Source organism: Rhinatrema bivittatum, chromosome 3 (genome assembly GCF_901001135.1).
Source record: "Rhinatrema bivittatum chromosome 3, aRhiBiv1.1, whole genome shotgun sequence".
In the NCBI taxonomy this organism is placed as follows: Eukaryota; Metazoa; Chordata; class Amphibia; order Gymnophiona; family Rhinatrematidae; genus Rhinatrema; species Rhinatrema bivittatum.
In genome coordinates, this window is record NC_042617.1 from 304,449,215 (window position 1) to 304,466,244 (window position 17,030).

Sequence of the window (17,030 nt, forward strand, 5' to 3'; positions counted from 1 at the left end):
GACCTCCGTCAAGATTTTTTTTTTCCCATGTTGCTGCTTTCTGTAGTTCCTCTGACTTAATATCGTGATGACATTAAGTCAGAGGAACCACAGGAAAGCAGTGCTTTCTGCTTTTCTGTTAAACTTTTGGGGCTCCTCAAGACAACGCCAGCTCCGGGCTGGCACTGATTTTTGAGGGTTAAAATGTGTGTGTCGGGCACACGCTGATTCTTTACACTGGGGGTTCTAGCTATTAGCCTCATCAGCATGGCATTTTCATGTGATGAGCACCGTTAGCTACGCGCTGGTGAGGACGTGCGTTTTGGACGCGCTGATCCCCTTATTGCATCAGGGATTATTGATGTGCATCCCAAACGCACATCCAGCCGTGGGTTAACCTATGCGCTAGCCTGAATGCATCGTATTGCATTGGCCTGAATGTGTTTGGCAGATTGATTAAAGCAATTTGTAATGCACTCACTAGAAAGACCCTGTGTTTACAACCACTTAATCATTTAATATTCCCAAAAATTAATTTCTGAAACCATGTAAAAAGTGCTTTCTTCTTATTAATGCCAGTGCTTCCTTATAATACTTTACTCCTATTTGACTCAGACTCAGAGTGATTGCCTCCTGGGGGAATTCTCCATACTCATTCTTAACTTTCAAAGATTCAGATATGCAGTGGAGAAGGATTTCATAGATCTATTTGGACATTCAAGTCTCACCAAGATTAATGAAGGGGAAAATGCTGGATTTAAAAAAAAAAAGTTTCCTCTAAAGAGATCACATGGTTCATTGGAATGAATCAAATGGGACAAACAGCTCGATACTGTAAGGTGCGGTTGGAGATTAACTCGCTGTGGGCGCACAATTGGGACGCGTAAGGCGATCTTGCGATACAGTCTCCAGTTTCACGCGTCCTTAACGCTTCTTGAAACCGACCCGTAACCTTTCCCGCATGCAGCATGTAAATGATATGTAAATAAACGAATTAGCTATTTAATGAACGAATTAGCTATTCCCTCCGATACTGTGACGCGCGCTCCGACTATCGCTTTTTTTCCCTGCCGATTTGCCGCGCGTTTAACCTGTTAGTTTACCGCCTACCCCTACCCCTGCGTTAGAGGCAGGAGTAAGGGTAAGCGGCAAACTTTCCCCCAGCCCCCGCTCACCTGCCCTGGTCGCGTCCATGGGTGCCGGTCTCCGGGGTAGCCCCAGTCCTCCCTCCTCCCGAAGCAAAAAAAAGCGAAAAAAAAAAAATCCAATGCGGCCCCACTTCGGCAGCTCCCCTTCGGCAGCCCCCCTTCGGCGGAGATGGCAGTTTAAAGCGAGACGGACCTTTGGCGGAGACGGCACTGTAAAGCGAGACAGACCGCGGCGCGAGGAGAGAGAAGACGCAACTTACTCCAGCCAGCCCTCCTCCGGACAGCGGCTCCTCTGCCTCCCAGCTGCCGGCGAAGATAGACGCCCGAATGGGTAGGCCCCTCGTGCAATTTGACCTCAAGGCGTAAGTAAGGAGTCAATATATAGATGCAGGCTTTAAATTTCCCACCACTCTACGTGCCTCCGCCTTAATCTGGCTGAGGATGGAGTTACATTATCTGGATAAAGCTGGTCATGCCAGACAGCAGTCCTAATGTCAGCTGGATTAGAGGGCCTAATCGGCAAGGCTCTGCTGAACATTTGTGACTATTGCATAAACTGTCCGCTCACCGCACTGCTGAATATATTGAGCAGACACACCTATCACATGATTCTTTTCATCCAATCAATTTCATGTGTAACCCCCTGGAGGATCCCCCCCAAGGGCCATACCTCAACTGTAGTATCCGGTGTTGCTATCCATTGTTAAAATTATTTAATCTGAACGACCATGATTCCCTGATAGGGGAGGGAAGGGGGGAAAGATCTCTTCCTCGGCCCTTAGCATTGTTTAGCTCTTTACTCATACCTTAAACTCCCTCCTTCTGAACACGGCAGTAATAATCACGCTGGACTCATTGAGTGGTTTCCAACCCAATTTTCCTGATTGTTGATAGAAATTGATAAGGTCTCTTTACAGCTTGTAGTGTTTTACATTGTCCAGCTTTACAAGTTATGGTTATAATACATTCGTGACTCCTCTGTTCTGAATTATTTGACTGGATGATTAAAGTCTTTTGATCTAGTCTGTTTCTTACTGTAAAGTGGTTTCTTTAGCTTCCTTCCCAGCTCCTGATGGTACGAGTGTGTTCCAATTTAGATGTCATGATCCAGTCCTGGTTTCATACCTTTTACTCCTGTTGCTCTGCTCTTCTCCTCCTGGCCCTCTTGCAGTGCCTGAAGGGTACTCTCCAGACTCCTCCTCTTCCTCTGTGAATCTCCATGAAATGGCCGAGGTCCCCTTGACTGGTGCCACTGGTCTTTATCTTCTCAACATACTTTCCTCTCTCAAGGAATGAAAATGGAATCTTCATCATTGAGGACACAGATGGTCTTACGATTCTTTCTTTGTGAAGGACACCACCTCCTGTGATGTTCCGAACCCGAGTCCCTGGGTCCTAGGGTAGTCAGCGAACATAAAAGGGAACTTCTTACTCGAGAAAGGGAAACCAAAATAAGAGGCGGGAAGGGTGGAAAACGTCCTCGTCCCAAAAGAAAGGTGTCCAAACTATGGAGAATCTATGTCTCTCTTCCTTGCCTTTTCCAGCAAAAATAAACAGACAGGGAACAGCAAAAGACCACGCTGCCCCCAAGAGCGTCAACTGAAAATTCCATGGAATGAAATGGCGGGATGGGATTATATAGGCTAGGAATGCACCATTTACAGCCCCCATATGGAGGTGGGGGGGGGGGGGGGACGGACTAATCTCACGCTGAAGTTGTTCTCCCCATACTCAGTGGGTCATTCTTTCTGATAGAGATCCTTTAGCTTTTCTCCACGCATGCTTCTCAGTTCAACTACAAGATCCAAATGTTTTTTTTTTACTTTTTTCCCCCTAAGAAGCCCAATTTGTCTGGTTTTCTGAAAGACTCCTAATTGGCAATGAGTCCATGATGATGCCCCTTATGAGTGGACAGATGTTTTTTCTCCTCCCTTCTAGCGCCTCTGTTTGTAGTTCAGTCTGTACGTTCACGTCCTCCCCCTCCGCAACATTTCTGTGCATCCGTGTGAAACTGATATTCTTCTGCATCTCCTGTAACATGAGGCTCCTTCCTCCCTCACTCCCAGGGAAAACTATGCACCAAGAATGTGGCTGAGCTGCATTGTGACGCACGCAAGACCTGCTTGATCTTATGAATTGATGCATGGAGCTGTACCTCTGCTTTTCTTACGGATCAGCCTGTTCAGGTAGACATGGGGTGAAGCAGCAAACCTGGATATTGTAGATGAGTTTTTCAGAACATCAAAGGGATGAGCTACATCCAAAGAAGGGACCTCTGTGGTATGGAAAGCTTCATGTACATCAGGGCTCCCCAAACTTTTATCCAATGTGACCCCATTTTAGCCCTAGAAACTTTACATGACCCTAGAGGGTGACCAAAATAAATTAGCAGGGGTGCAGTCCTCCTCCAACAATCGCTCCCCTCACCGCACTCCAGCTGAAACTCTCAACTTGCATCCTCTGCAATCTCCACTCCCTCCAGTGGACCCCTTTCTCAACCTTCGTTCCCCACCCCAGCTGATTGTCTCTCACCCCCAAACCCTTCTTATAACCCCCAACTGATCCTTTGCCAACCCTCCCTCATCCTCCATTCCTTCTTCACCTCTCATCGCTCATCCTCTATCTCTCACCTCCCAGCCTCCCCTCCAACCCTTCTCTCACATCCTCCTATCTGATCCTCCTCACCTCCCTACTCCTCTTCTTTCATTCCCCCCCCCCCTTACAGCTTTCACAGCCAATCCCTCTCCTGCTGATCCATCCCTCAGATCCCTCCCTTTAAATAGCCCCTTCTTTAAACACCCCCCTGGGCCAGGGCCAGCAGAAACATTTTCCTATGGACCCCGGGCCAAAGGTGGATGACAGCTGGTGGGAAGAGAGGGCAGGCTGATGACAGGGGCAGCATTTTTCTCGTGGATAAATTCAGTGGTGGGCGAGGAGAGAGGAGCCGTGACTCTTCACCGGCCTGCGCATGCTGGGCCCTCGTCTCCTCCTCCCTTATGGCCGGTCCCGAGCCTGACGGCGATCCGTAAGTGGCAGCGGCATTAGTAATGAAGGTCAGCACGGGGCCTGTGAGCCAGCGCGAGCTCACAGGCCCTGCAACAAGTCCCAGCCCCTCCTCGTGCAGGGCTTCCCGTTACCACAGAAACTCAAGCGAGGGCAGGGCCCGAGAGGGTGTGTGTGTGTGTGTGTGTGCTGTCTTCTACTATTAATGCTGCTGCTGCTGCTGCTTCTGGCATCTGAAGGATACTAGCCATGACCCCCGTTTGGGGTTCCAGCCCACTGTTCGGGAAGCCCTAACGTACATCATCTTTGGAGAGTTTTAGGTTGCTCCAGTCCTGCAGAGGAGCCAGTTTACTCCAGGATCCCAGAGCTCATAAGGAGGTGAATGACATGAAGCGTGAAATTTGAGGGGCTGCTATGCCAATGTTTAACTACAGGGGGCGACAGCATACCAGGTTTTAACCACTGTGCCATGAATTGGCTCTTTTAGTATAAGAGCACAGGGCACATGCTGAAATAGGGAATGATCAGTATGTGGCCCACCTATTCTGCTGAAATTTTGTTGCCAGTGTACCAGCAACATCTTGCAGCATACACGTTCTCCTCCTTCCTGCTTTCCCCCCTCCCCTCCCGCGGATAGGAAATGCATTTCAAGCTGCTTTTCATTGCCTGATTAAACAGGATGAAAAAGCTGTGGATTCCTCTGGGAGGTGGTTGTTCATAGCATCTTCTCCCACTCTGAGATGTCAGTCTCCATCTAAATTTGCCAGAGAAGTGTACTGTCTTTCCACCTTCTCTCTCTTAAAACCTTCAGTTGATCCGGTGAATGTGTTTGGGGAGGTTCTTACTCCATCTCCTTACAAGATCTTCTTCCTGAGAACTGTCAGACTTTGACCTGTATGGGGGCAGGGGAGGACACTTGGTTGGAGAGTTTGCTGATTTAAAACAAATCGTAGAAAATACTTTTCCACTCAGGACACAATCAAGCTGTGAAATCCGTTGCCAGAGAGTGTGGCGAAGGCAATTAGCACAGCGGGGTTTAAAAGAGGTTTGGACAAGTTCCTGGAAGAGAAGTAAATAAAACATTATTAGCCAGGTAGGCTACAGAAAGCTATATCTATCAATCCCTGGGAGTGAGTAACAGGAATTAGATCTACTTTATGGGATCTGCCAGGTACCTGCGACTTGGACTGGTTACTGTCAGAGACAGGATGCTCTGGGCTCCACGGACCTTAGTCTAACCCAGCATGGGATCTCTTATGTTCTTATGCTGTTTGTGGATTTTCTGCTCCAGCACCCAGCATCTGGCTACAGGATGTGGGGAAAGCGCACCCCCATTCACCCCCATTTTTCCTGTCGAGACTGTGCCTGGGAATTTTGCAGCATGCTCCTCTCTTCCTGGTTGGGGGGAGGGGGAAGCTGTTACTCCTCCATCTGGGGGAGATGGAAGTAGGAGGGCTTTGGCACAGTGCCAGGGCACAGTAGTGTAATAGGGGGGGGGGGGTGTGTGCAGTCCGATCCGGGTGACCTCCAGGAAGGGGGTGCCAGCCAGGAGGAAGGTTGGCGGCCGCGAGTGGAGCCCATACTTCTTGCAGCTGAAGCGGAAGGAGGCCTGGCGGGCTGCGAGTGGGCCCCCATCCCGGTCGTAGCTGAAGATGAGGAAGGCGCCGGCGGGTCACGGGTGAGGAGCAGTTAACAGCTGACATTGATGTGGCCTGTGAGCGCGCGTGTGTGTGTGTGTGCACAGAATGACAGGCACAAGAGGGTGTGTGTGTGTGTGAGATTTGGAGCCCGTGTGCCTGAGTGAGGGTGTGTGTGAGAGGGAGCCAGTGTGAAGGGGTGTATGTGAGTGAGAGAGAGAGAGCCTATGTGCAGGGGTGTATGAGTGTGCAAGAGAGAAAAGGAGCCTGTGTAAGTGCCTGTTTGCCAGAGAGAGATGGAGCCTATGTGAGAGTGTATGCATGCAAGAGAGAAGGGAGCCTGTGTGAAGGGGTGTGTATGTGTGAGGGAGAGATAAATGGATGGAGCCTATGTGCAGAGGTGTGTGAAAGTGTGTGCAAGAGAGAGAGGGAGCCTGTGTGAAGGGGTGTGTATGTGTGAGGGAGAGATAAATGGATGGAGCCTATGTGCAGAGGTGTGTGAAAGTGTGTGCAAGAGAGAGAGAGGGAGCCTGTGTGAGGGAGAGGGGAACCAGAGAAAACTTGGGGGGGGGGGGGGCGGATAGAGAAGTGAAACTTGGGGGGGAGGGTGCCAAAGAAGGTATCCACCCGAGGTTGCCAAATACTTTAGGTACACAACTGCCAGGGCATGTACTCTGTATGTGGTGCCAAAGCTGCAGGGGCGATTCAGTTGCAGATTCTTCACAGCACCACCTTACTTGGGGTTCTTGTGAGGAGGCAATGAAAATTCTCTAGTTATTTCTTTAATCCCCATCAGTGTGAAGAGGAACTGCTATAAATGTGAGCTAGCATAAACCAGATTGTTTTCCAAAAATAACAATGAGGAAGCCGGCTGATTCACTAGAGTACTGTTGAAATTGAGGAAGCTTCGCTATGAGATGGGGGGAAGGGTAGGTTTGAGCCTGCTGCGTTCCATTCATTGTCGGACGTGATCCTAGGACGCTGCTTGTGTGATAACTGTTCAGGTCCCATCAGAAGAAATGTGAGATTGTAACCCAGAGCAGTTTACAGGGATTATTGCACGTGTGCCTATCTTGCCTCGAAAGAGAAGGCAACATCCTAAAATGCAAAGGCGTTATGTTTTCATGCCTTTCTTGTGCCTAACCATTTCCCAATCGGGAGGAGAACGTGCTTTTTCCTGCAAGGTGGATTCGGTGGGGATGGGGGAGGGAGGAGGGGAAAGGTGTGCACTGTATTGTGGCTCATTACCTGATTCTGGGTACCTGAGATCTAGAGATACTAGGCATTTGGGCCAATGGAATCTTGGGTGTGCGTTAAATGGGCGCTCATGATTGAGTGCCCGCTCTCCTAACGCTCGCCGATCCACCTCTTCTGGGTGCCCGTATTAATATTTAAATAGGCTGCCTCGGTAAAAAGGAGGCGCTATGGGTGCCCAATGCCTCCTCGGCATTGGGCACCCAGGAGAGGTGGCTGTCATGAGGGTTAGGAAAACGGATGCTCAATTTTTTTTTTTTTGTTCAATATATTTTTACATTGTCATTAACAAAGACAGACGAAATGTGTTGCTTTCTTACACACCTCGCATGCAACAAAGAACAATTAGCAAGAATAACCAAAATATCATCTGTGAGCCCCAGAATCCCTCCCCCTCCCCCTCCCCCTTCCCATTCCTACCCCCTCCCAATTATCATTAGAGAGACACAGACGGCAAAAATGTCCAATTATTCATGTGGCAGAGTTTAGGACTAAGCTCCTTGCGCTCGGAGAAAGTGATTGAGGATACAAGTTCCAGGTTGCCAAGAAGGATCGTTGCCATTTAAAAGATGTTAGCGCTGCTCTGCGATCCATTTGTAACACATCATGTAGTAAATTGCGCCATTGCCAAAAAGACGGGCCTTTAGATTCCCTCCAAGACAACAAAGCAGCTTTTTTACCCAGCAAACAGGCCTTTCTGAAAAATAAGGCCTCTCCCTTATTTTTAAAGGTCGATGGAGAAAAATGTTCAAAGAGAGCAAGCTCTGGGCGCTTTGGAATTGAGTAACCCGGAAGGTTAGAAACATAAGCCTGTTAGTCGAGACCAAAAAGATTGGGATTTCAGACAAGCCCAAAAGGTATGGATTAAGGTTCCTGCCTCCCGCTGGCCGCGTATACATAACTCTGAATCTGTCAAGCCGGCCCGGTATGCTTGAGCTTGAGAAATATATGCACGTCTCCAAAATAACGGTGATGCAGTTCTCGTAAAGAAACATTACCGGACAGCTCTCGGGGGCGAAGTCAGATCTTCTCTCGACAAGGAGACAGTGTAATGGTGCCAACTGAAAGTAAAAAAAAATAACTTATATCTGACAAGAATAAGTGTTCTGCAAGGAAGAAAAGGGAAGCAACAAACCACCATCCAATAAAACACGACAAAGCCTGAGTAAGACGGCACGCTTTCCATTTCAAAAAAATCTTTAGAGTTACTGCCAGGTAGAAAATCCATTGTCCCTTGTAGGGGCAACAACTGTGAATATTGAGACGACTGCTGGTATAAGGTAGTCAACCAAGCCCAGCTAATGGGGGCAATTAGAACACAACATGCTACCCCTCTAGGTACTTTAGTGGACGGAGCATGTAATACATATTTTAAATCTAATGGGGCCACTCAAGACCTATCTGCCTCTAAATTTATGCAATCAGATTTAGTGTAGAGCCAATCTCGTAAAATATGTAGATGTCTGGCAAAATTAATATTCTGCTAAATCCTGTGACGCTAAGCCTCCTTGCCCCCAATCCTGTTTCAGACACTCAAGGAGAATACAAGGCTTCTTTCCTTGCCAAATAAATACTTTAATCAAAGAATCCACCTTGCAAGGTCTCTCTTCAGCAATTTGAGGGGGCAATTGCTGAAGCACATAGAGCCAATGGAGAAAAAAAATCAGCATTTTATATAGATTTATTCTGCCCACCAACGAGAGAGGCAGGCCCCGCCACGAATGAAATCTCCCTTTAGTATAGTCTATAAGGCAATCCAAATTAAGGTGGTAACGTTCATCTGGATTAGTGAATATATATATCCCTAGATATTTAAAAACCCCATCTGCCCATTTAAGCGGAAAATCCCGTCTCCAACATGCCTGCAAAGAAAAAGGAAATGCCAAAGCTTCAGATCTTTACACCTGAAAAGGTCCCAAAAGTGGAAAAGTGTTCCAACAAACATTGTAAGGATGGTACTGAATCTGCAAAAGCTGCATATTTGAAGTGATATGACCCTAGTTGTAAGTCCTGTATTTGCTCATTCTCTTGCAAAGAACTTAGAAAGGGTTCTAAAAACAACAAAGGGAGATAGTGGGCAACCTTGCCTAGTACCTCTTCCAATGTTGAAAGTGTCCAACCTGGATTGATTAGTAGTGACATAGGCTTTAGGGTTAGAGTAGCGCAAATTAAATCACCTTCCTAAATTGACCATCCATCCCCAATTTAGCCATAACTGCCAACAAGTAACCCTACCCAACCCGATCGAACATTTTTCAGCATCAAAACTAAACACAAGGAAGGGTTTAAGTCTTCTGCAATGAGTGAGTGCCGTCATCACCAGTCGGACATTAGTCAAGGCATACCTCCCCCATACAAAACCCACCTGACCATGTCAAATTATCTTGGGCAGAAGCAGTGCCAACTGGTCTGCCAAAATCTTGGCTAACAACTTTTGATCAAAATTTAGGACAGATATGGGCCGGTAAGATGCTGGTGTGTTGGTAGCACCTTTACCTTTCTTAGGAAGGACAACAATCTGTACCAAGTTCTCCCTCAACGGGTATGATCCCCTGCTTACCAAGGCAGGAAAAACTTTAACAAGTATTGGAAGAAGCACATCCCACAGCATCTTATAGAATTCACCACTAAATCCGTCCGGCCCCGGGACTTTTAATGGTTTAGCTTGACCAATTTGGATGCGTATTTCTTCTTCAGTGATCGGGTGATTAAGCCAGGCCAATTCGGTGTCAGAAAACCTAGGAAGGTGAATTGTACTTAAGAAATCTTTCCCCAATGCAGGGACACTCAATTCTATGAGTGTTCGTTTTCCTAATCTGACTACCGGCAACATTTTATTTTTCCCGGTTCTCCTTTTTTCGGTTCCTCCGACTTAATATCGCTATGATATTAAGTTGGAGGAACTACAGAAAAGCAACATTTTCTGCTTTTCTGTTAACTTTTGGAGCTCCTCAAGAATTAACGCCTGCTCTGGGGCAGTGGATCATTTTTGAGAGTAAAAATGTGTGCATCGGGTGCAGATTTGGGGGGTTTTTTTGCATCAGGGGGTAATAGCTAATAGCCTCATCAACATGAATTTGCATGTGAGGAGCGCTATTAGCTATGTGCTGATTTGGATGTGCATTTTGGACATGCTAATCCCCACATTGCATGAGGAGTTTTGGACGCGCATCCAAAAGCGTGTAAAGCCATGCGCTGGGCCGAGCACACTATATTGCATTGTGCGTTATATAAAGCATATTGGAGAAAAGGCTTTCTAGAAATCCAAAGCAATGGCATTATTTTCTCTTTGCAAAAATCTTGTTTTTTGCTCATCTTACCCTTCCACCACCTTATGCGCTATTCTCCTTTCCAACTCCTCACCATTCTTTCATTTCTTTTGCCGCCTCTCCCTTTTTTCTCTTTTTCTTCTGCTTCTCTTAGATTCAGAGCTAGGAAAATTTATTGGCAGGATAAATATGCATGTGTTGCTAAAAAATAATACATAAAGGGGGCAGTTTTTGCCCAACAAAAGTAGGCCCCTTGAACATTGTAAGCCGTAGCCAAATGGCCATGCTGGCACCCCCTCTCTCCTGGAGGGTTCCCACTGATCAAATTGCGCACCTTGCCGTGAGTAACAACATTGACAGAGCACTTCTAGATAATATACCAGGATGTGCCCTTGTCTCCCTGGCTGAACACTGCAGAGAGAAAGAGAGACAATTGACTCAGACTGCGACTTCAACTGAGAACTGCAACAGAGCTTCAAACCTCAAACTACGATTAATTAAAAACAAAATGTTCCTTTTCAGCTCTTTCAGCATAGAAATAAACATTTTTAAAAAGAGAAAAATATATAATAATAAAAAGTAAAATAAAATTACAAAATACAGAGATGACAAATGAAAGAACAATCCCACGTTTTGGTGCTGGTCCTATTGTTCCTGGTCATGTTTCATTTGTGGCCTGGTGGCAGGGTGCTACATATTTTGTTGCTCTTTCTCCTGTTTTCCCTGGGATTATTCGGAGCTTTTTCTGGGAAGTCCTTGAGTTTCTCTGTCAGCTCTGGGAATGTGCATCCCTTACATCTTTGCATATTGCACATTTCTTGTTCTGCAGTGTCACATTGCATGCAGAGTCTGGCTTACTGGAGGTTTCCAGTTCAGTTTATATCCACACATTTCTATTTCTAGTTTGTGATCTCTGGTTCTGCATTTGGTAAAGGTTTGTCTGCTGTGACTGATTTAGGATTTCGCTGCCCCTAGGTACTGTTGGTGCTCTTGCTCCTTTCCCCCTTCTGGACAAGGGACAAAAGAGCAGAAGGACTAAGGCAGTGGTTCTCAATCTTTTTCCCCTGATGACACACCTGACAGACAACAAGCACACGTGTGACACACTGCTCATTACAATTCACGGTGGAAATAAAAAATAAAGGCCCAGTAATATTTTTATTGTTAAGAATGACACACGGTAAAGATACATATTCTGTCTGAACAGAAATTGCATAAATAGTAAACATCCCATACCAAAACAGCTCCAATTTCTAGCACTCAAAAAGTAACCACCTTACTTAAGAAAAGGCAACACTGAAATATTACACCAGACCTTAAGACACCAATACATCTCCTATTAGGAAAACGGACCAAGTCAGGCTGCTATAGAGCCCTACACAGAAACAACACGCCAGCAGAATGCCTCACTGCAGTCACATATGCAGACCCTCTCCTAACAAAGAATAAAGAGACCATAAAGTATAACTAGAAACATGCAGACAAAAGCTGAACTGGAAACCACAACAAGCCAGAGTTTCTGTATGCAGTGTAACAAAGGAAAAAGAGAAACATTACCAATCCTTATAAAACAAATCAAGAAATATAAAATCAACAGCAGTAAAACCATAATAATAAAAAGAACAGATTATTTCCAAACAGCTGATGAATGGAATATTCAATAATTAGAATCTCATATCAAAAATTTCTAGATATCAATAAAATATTTCAAAATAGCAGGCACATAGACCCAATAATGAAAAATAATAAGGATAAAAAATGCTTTGCTCTGCATACCTGGGAATGTTTGATATCCAGGTACCCTGAGATTGTTTTGAATTAGCAGGAGGAGAGATAGTCTGCTTGCAACTTTCTGCTCTCTCTCTGTCACCCACAAGCTCTCTCTCTTACACTGACTCTTAATCACACACATATACACATGCTTTTTCTCTCTCACTTATATAGGCTCTTAATCACAAATTTACACACATGCTGTATGTTTTTCATACTTACACACAGGCTTTCAATCACACTCACACACATACATTATGTCTCTTTCTCTCACACATATAGGCTCTCATTCACACACTTACACACATGCTCTCCCTTTCTCTCACTTACACACAGGCTCTCAATAACATACTCTCATGCTTTCTCACCTACACTGGCTCTCAATCACACACAGACACACATGCTCTCTCTCATACACATAGGCTCTTAATCATACATACACATGATCTCTCTCACTTACACATACTGGTTCTCAATCATACACTTACAGTCATGCTATCTCTCTCACACACAAAGGATCTCAATCACACACAGGCTCTCAATCACACAAAAAGGTTTTCAATCACACACTTACACATACAGGCCACTCACTTGCATACATGCTGTCTCTCTACCACACACACACACACATAGCATGTCAAACACACATGCTTGCTCACTCACTCACTCACTCACTCTCTCCCCCACTGAACTAGCAGCAGCAGCAGCCTCTTCCACTTCCAGCCCTTGCGGCCTCGAGAAAGGAGTCCCATCGGCCGCGGGGGCTGACGTTGCTCCTCTTTTGCTCCGTGCTATGCTACTCATTCTTCAGGCCACGCCTCTCCTCTTCGGGCAACATGGACTCTTTTTTCCCGCGCATGCAGCTGTTGCATACTACTTCGGGGGGAAGAGACCATGCTGGTACCGCTGACTCCAGCTCTCCTGCCACGTTCCGCTTGGGCTATCGGCATTTTAAGCCCGGGCGGAAGATGAGTTCCTATTTCGCTGGGGCAGAGGGAGCAGCTGGGTCAGCGGAGGACCGGGAAGTGTGGCGACACACCTGTGTGTGCTTGGCAACACATTGGTGTGTCGCGACACACCGGTTGAGAACCGCAGGTCTAAGGTATAACTTTCTTTGCTCTGCTCTAGACTCATCTCCTCTCCTCAAGGTCCTGAATGACAGGAGGAGAGGGGATGGAATAGGGAGCTGAGTGATTTTTCTTTCCTCTTTACTGTGTGATCTGGATCACCCCCTCTCCTCCTGTTCCCTACACAGGACAGGAGGGGAGGGGCTGGAATAGAGTAGAACACTTTTTCTTTGCTCTGTCCCTTCCAGCCTTATCCCTCCCCTCCTGTTCTCCGTACTGGAAGAGAGCAGGAAACAGAAGGCTGTTCTTTCTGAGTGAGATTAAGCACAGCTGGTAGGTAGCAAATCTTCAACTGGCCTGCTGCCGCCCCAGATTTTTGCCACCCCAGGCACAGGCCTAGTGTGCCTATTGGCAAATCCAAGCCTGTTTGTGTTCTGCATGTGTGACAGAGGGGAAGCAGTCTCGCTCTCCCATTTTCTCTTTATTTCTGTCTGTCTCTCCTTATTCTTGTTCCCTTCTCCTCAGCCCACAGTTGTTTTCTTTGTGCACCTGTGACAGGAGCTGGTGGCTGCTCTTGCGTGCATCATGGTGCGCACATAAGGTTGGCAGGAGGGTAGCTGCAGATGGGCTTCGGTTAGCAGTTATTTGTGACTTACATGGGAGCATAGCTCTAAGCTGTTGTTTTGAAGAACATTTAAGAGATTGACTTGCTCAGTTTTTTGTTCCCCCATAGACTCTGAATGGGAGAAAAGCCTTAGTAACTTGGGCCCTTATTTTAATCCTTCCAGGGTTGGAATTGCTCATTAGTTCTGGCTTTCTGGTGGTCTCAGTATGGTAAGTGTGTTCGGCTGGCTGTAATGAGTGACCCTTGTTATTGCTGCAGGGTTAGCACTCTTAATTAGTTTTGGTTAACCCTCTCTGCTTTGGCCAAGTTAGGGTGCTCGGTAGAGTTTGGTTAGCCGCTGCTGTTAGTCTGGGAGAGCGTGGGCTCTCAGTTGGCGCTGGATAGAGTGCCAGTGTGATTCCAGCATGGTAAGAGCTCTCTCTTGGCCTTATCAAGACGAGTTGTTCATTTCTGATGCACTTGGCATTCAGTATAAATAAAAAAAAAGTAAAAACATACACACATTATTTAAACTGGGTTCTTTTTATAGTTATTTGCTCTGTTTTCTTTACTGAAAACTGGTCCACAATAGGCCAATAGCTGCTGTAAGGCAGGAGAGTTCACCAGTTTGCAAGGGTTCTGATATTCCTTGCTTCGGATGAGCATGGGTGGACAGCAGTGTATGCTTGCAGCTGGCAGTGTAGCCTGGAGCAGGGGGATAAGGACCTCCAGTCCTCAAGAGATATTTTCAGTATAGCTGCAAGGAATATTTGGCAAGTCCACCTGCATACATTGGGTTTAGTTCAGCGCAGGTTGCCACCCTTTTTGTTATCCCCGAAAACTAGACCTGTGGCTCTTGAAGATGAGGTGTAAAACCATGGTCAAGAGGACTGGAGCAAAACTGGGGGATTCTCTGACAGCTTGAAAGTTCACCACACTGATTCCATGACTTAGAAGTTGAGTGAAAAAAAAAAAAAAAAAAAGGTTAAGTACTCCTTGCCGTTTGTTCCATTCGGGAACATTTCAACTGTCTGTGCCATACTGTGTACCCCTGTGCTTACAGAGGTGAAAATCTCTATATTTCTTAGACCTAGAGGTAAATTATTGTTGCATCTGGTGGTCTGCAGGCTGCTCCCATGAACCACCACACTCAGCTCCCCGGGCCAGCCACGCTGCCCGTTAACACAGTGAACACCACCAGCTAAACCACGTGGCAGAACACCACCCTCCGTCGTACCTAGATGCCACCAGCAGGACGCTGCCGACAGCGCGTGCTGCACCTTCCCCTAGGTGCATGTGCGCACCACTGCTCGAGATTTAAAGGGACTGCGGCGGGAAGCTCCCGGTGACCCCTAGGGATGACATTACCAGTATTGCCCTATATAAGGACAGCTCCCCAGAAGTAACTCGCCTCAGCAACAGGTCCAGTACTCCTCAGTAGTACGTGTTGCTTCCCTGCGTTCCATTCTTCATCCCAGCTTGTTCTCTGTCTTCCTTCCAGTCTGTTTCATCCTCGTTGCCCGCTTGTTCTTGCCCTGCTGCCTACCCTGCCTATTTGTCCCCCTTCTCCTCTTTTGGACACATACTTGGTTTCGGCCTGGACCCCAGATACACCTGACTGCTGCCTTCCCCTGACCACTGCCTGAACCTCGTATGCACCTGATCGCTGACTGCCCCTGACCACTGCCTGGATCTCGGATATGCCTGACCGCTGCCTGGTCCTTGGATACACTTGACCGTTGCCTGCCTCCGACCTCTGCTTGGATTTCGGATACGCCCAACTGCTGCCTGTCCATGACCCTAGCTAACTACAGACCTTCTCGTCTGCCATTAGCAAAGACCTCACCTGAGTCCTGCCAACCTCGAGACCCAAAGGCTCAACCTGAGGGGAATGAGGGCTGGTATAGGTGAAGGTCTCTGCTTTGCCTGGTTCTGCCTGCTGACAGTGAGACCCTGCAGGGCTTCTTCCTGCAGGTTGCACCGATCTTGCCTCATAAAAACATATGAAGTTGCCATACTGGGTCAGACCGAGGGTACATTAAGTCTAGCATCCTGTTTCCAATAATGGCCAATCCAGGTTACAATCACCTGGCAAATACCCAAACATAAAACAGATCCCATGTTACTAATGCCAGAAATAGCAGTGGCTATTCCCTAAGTCAACTTGTTTAGTAGCAGTTTATGGTCTTCTCCCCCAGGAACGTATCCAAACATTTTTTTCAACCCAGCTACACTAACTCCCTAACCACATCCTCTGGCAATGAATTCTAGAGCTTAATTGTGCATTGAGAGACAAATAATTTTCTACAATTTGTTTTAAATTTGCTACTTGCTAACTTCATGGAGTGCTCAAGGGTCCATAGACTCATCAATTATCACCCACAGATGTTATAGATTCTGCATTCCTGCATCCACATAGTGACAGGCAGTGAATCTCAGTGTCCCTAGTGGTTGAAGGCTCTTTCAAAGTGCTCCAGTGAAGTCCAGCAGTATTCTGCTCTTATTTTGCTCAGGTTCTGGTAAGCATTGGGTACTGATGATTATTTTCCTGCCATAGGAATGTAGGGGTCATGCATTGTTCATCTTGGAGCAGATTTCATTTTCCTCCCGCTGGCCAGGAACACAGTAAATTTCCTGTTTTTGAGTTGGATAAATAGACTAGGCTGCCCAGCTTTTATCACAGAGGAGTGTGTAGCCTGCAGGATTCACTGTTGGAAGGTGCAGTGTGGGAGGAAGTACTAGGAAAGAAAATACTTGTTATCAGTCATTCCTCTGAATATCCTGCATGGACCGCTTTTGTCTTCCCACCTCATAAACTGCAGAACAACACTGAACATCATCTCTGGATAATTTGTAATGAGGATGTCTTGCAGTGGATCTGAGTAAGAATTGTCCACTCGTGGCATTGTAAACTTAATTTTTTTTCAGATCATATAGGTACTTTCTGGTCACTTCTGAAAAAATGCAGGAGCTCAAGTTTATGTGTGCAAAACACTTGACTGGATCAGCCTGTCCTTTAAAGAATGGAGTCAACTGGTAACTTTTGCTGGATGGTATTAACCCATAATCAAGAAGTGCCACCAAAATGATAAAGGGGATTGAACAGCTCCCCTATGAGGAAAGGCTAAAAAGGTTAGGGCTATTCAGCTTGGAGAAGAGACGGCTGAGGGGGGATAAGACGGCTGAGGGGGGATAAGATAGAGGTCTTTAAAATCATGAGAGGTCTAGAACAGGTAAATATGAATCGGTTATTTACTCTTTTGGATAATAAAAGGACTAGGGAGCACTCCATGAAATTA

At 46.5% G+C, this 17,030-nt stretch overlaps 1 protein-coding gene and 1 long non-coding RNA gene across 5 annotated transcripts in view; one reads left to right on the forward strand and one right to left on the reverse strand.

Moving 5' to 3' along the window:
• Positions 1–17,030, forward strand: part of HDAC7 (histone deacetylase 7) — a 360,128-nt gene that overhangs the window by 113,784 nt on the left and 229,314 nt on the right. The gene's annotated exons all lie outside the window — the stretch shown is intronic.
• Positions 3,874–17,030, reverse strand: part of LOC115087658 — a 45,337-nt gene continuing 32,180 nt past the window's right edge. Inside the window, exon 5 of the long non-coding RNA XR_003855570.1 lies at positions 3,874–5,189. This is a non-coding gene — a long non-coding RNA (uncharacterized LOC115087658). The remainder of the gene's footprint in view (positions 5,190–17,030) is intronic.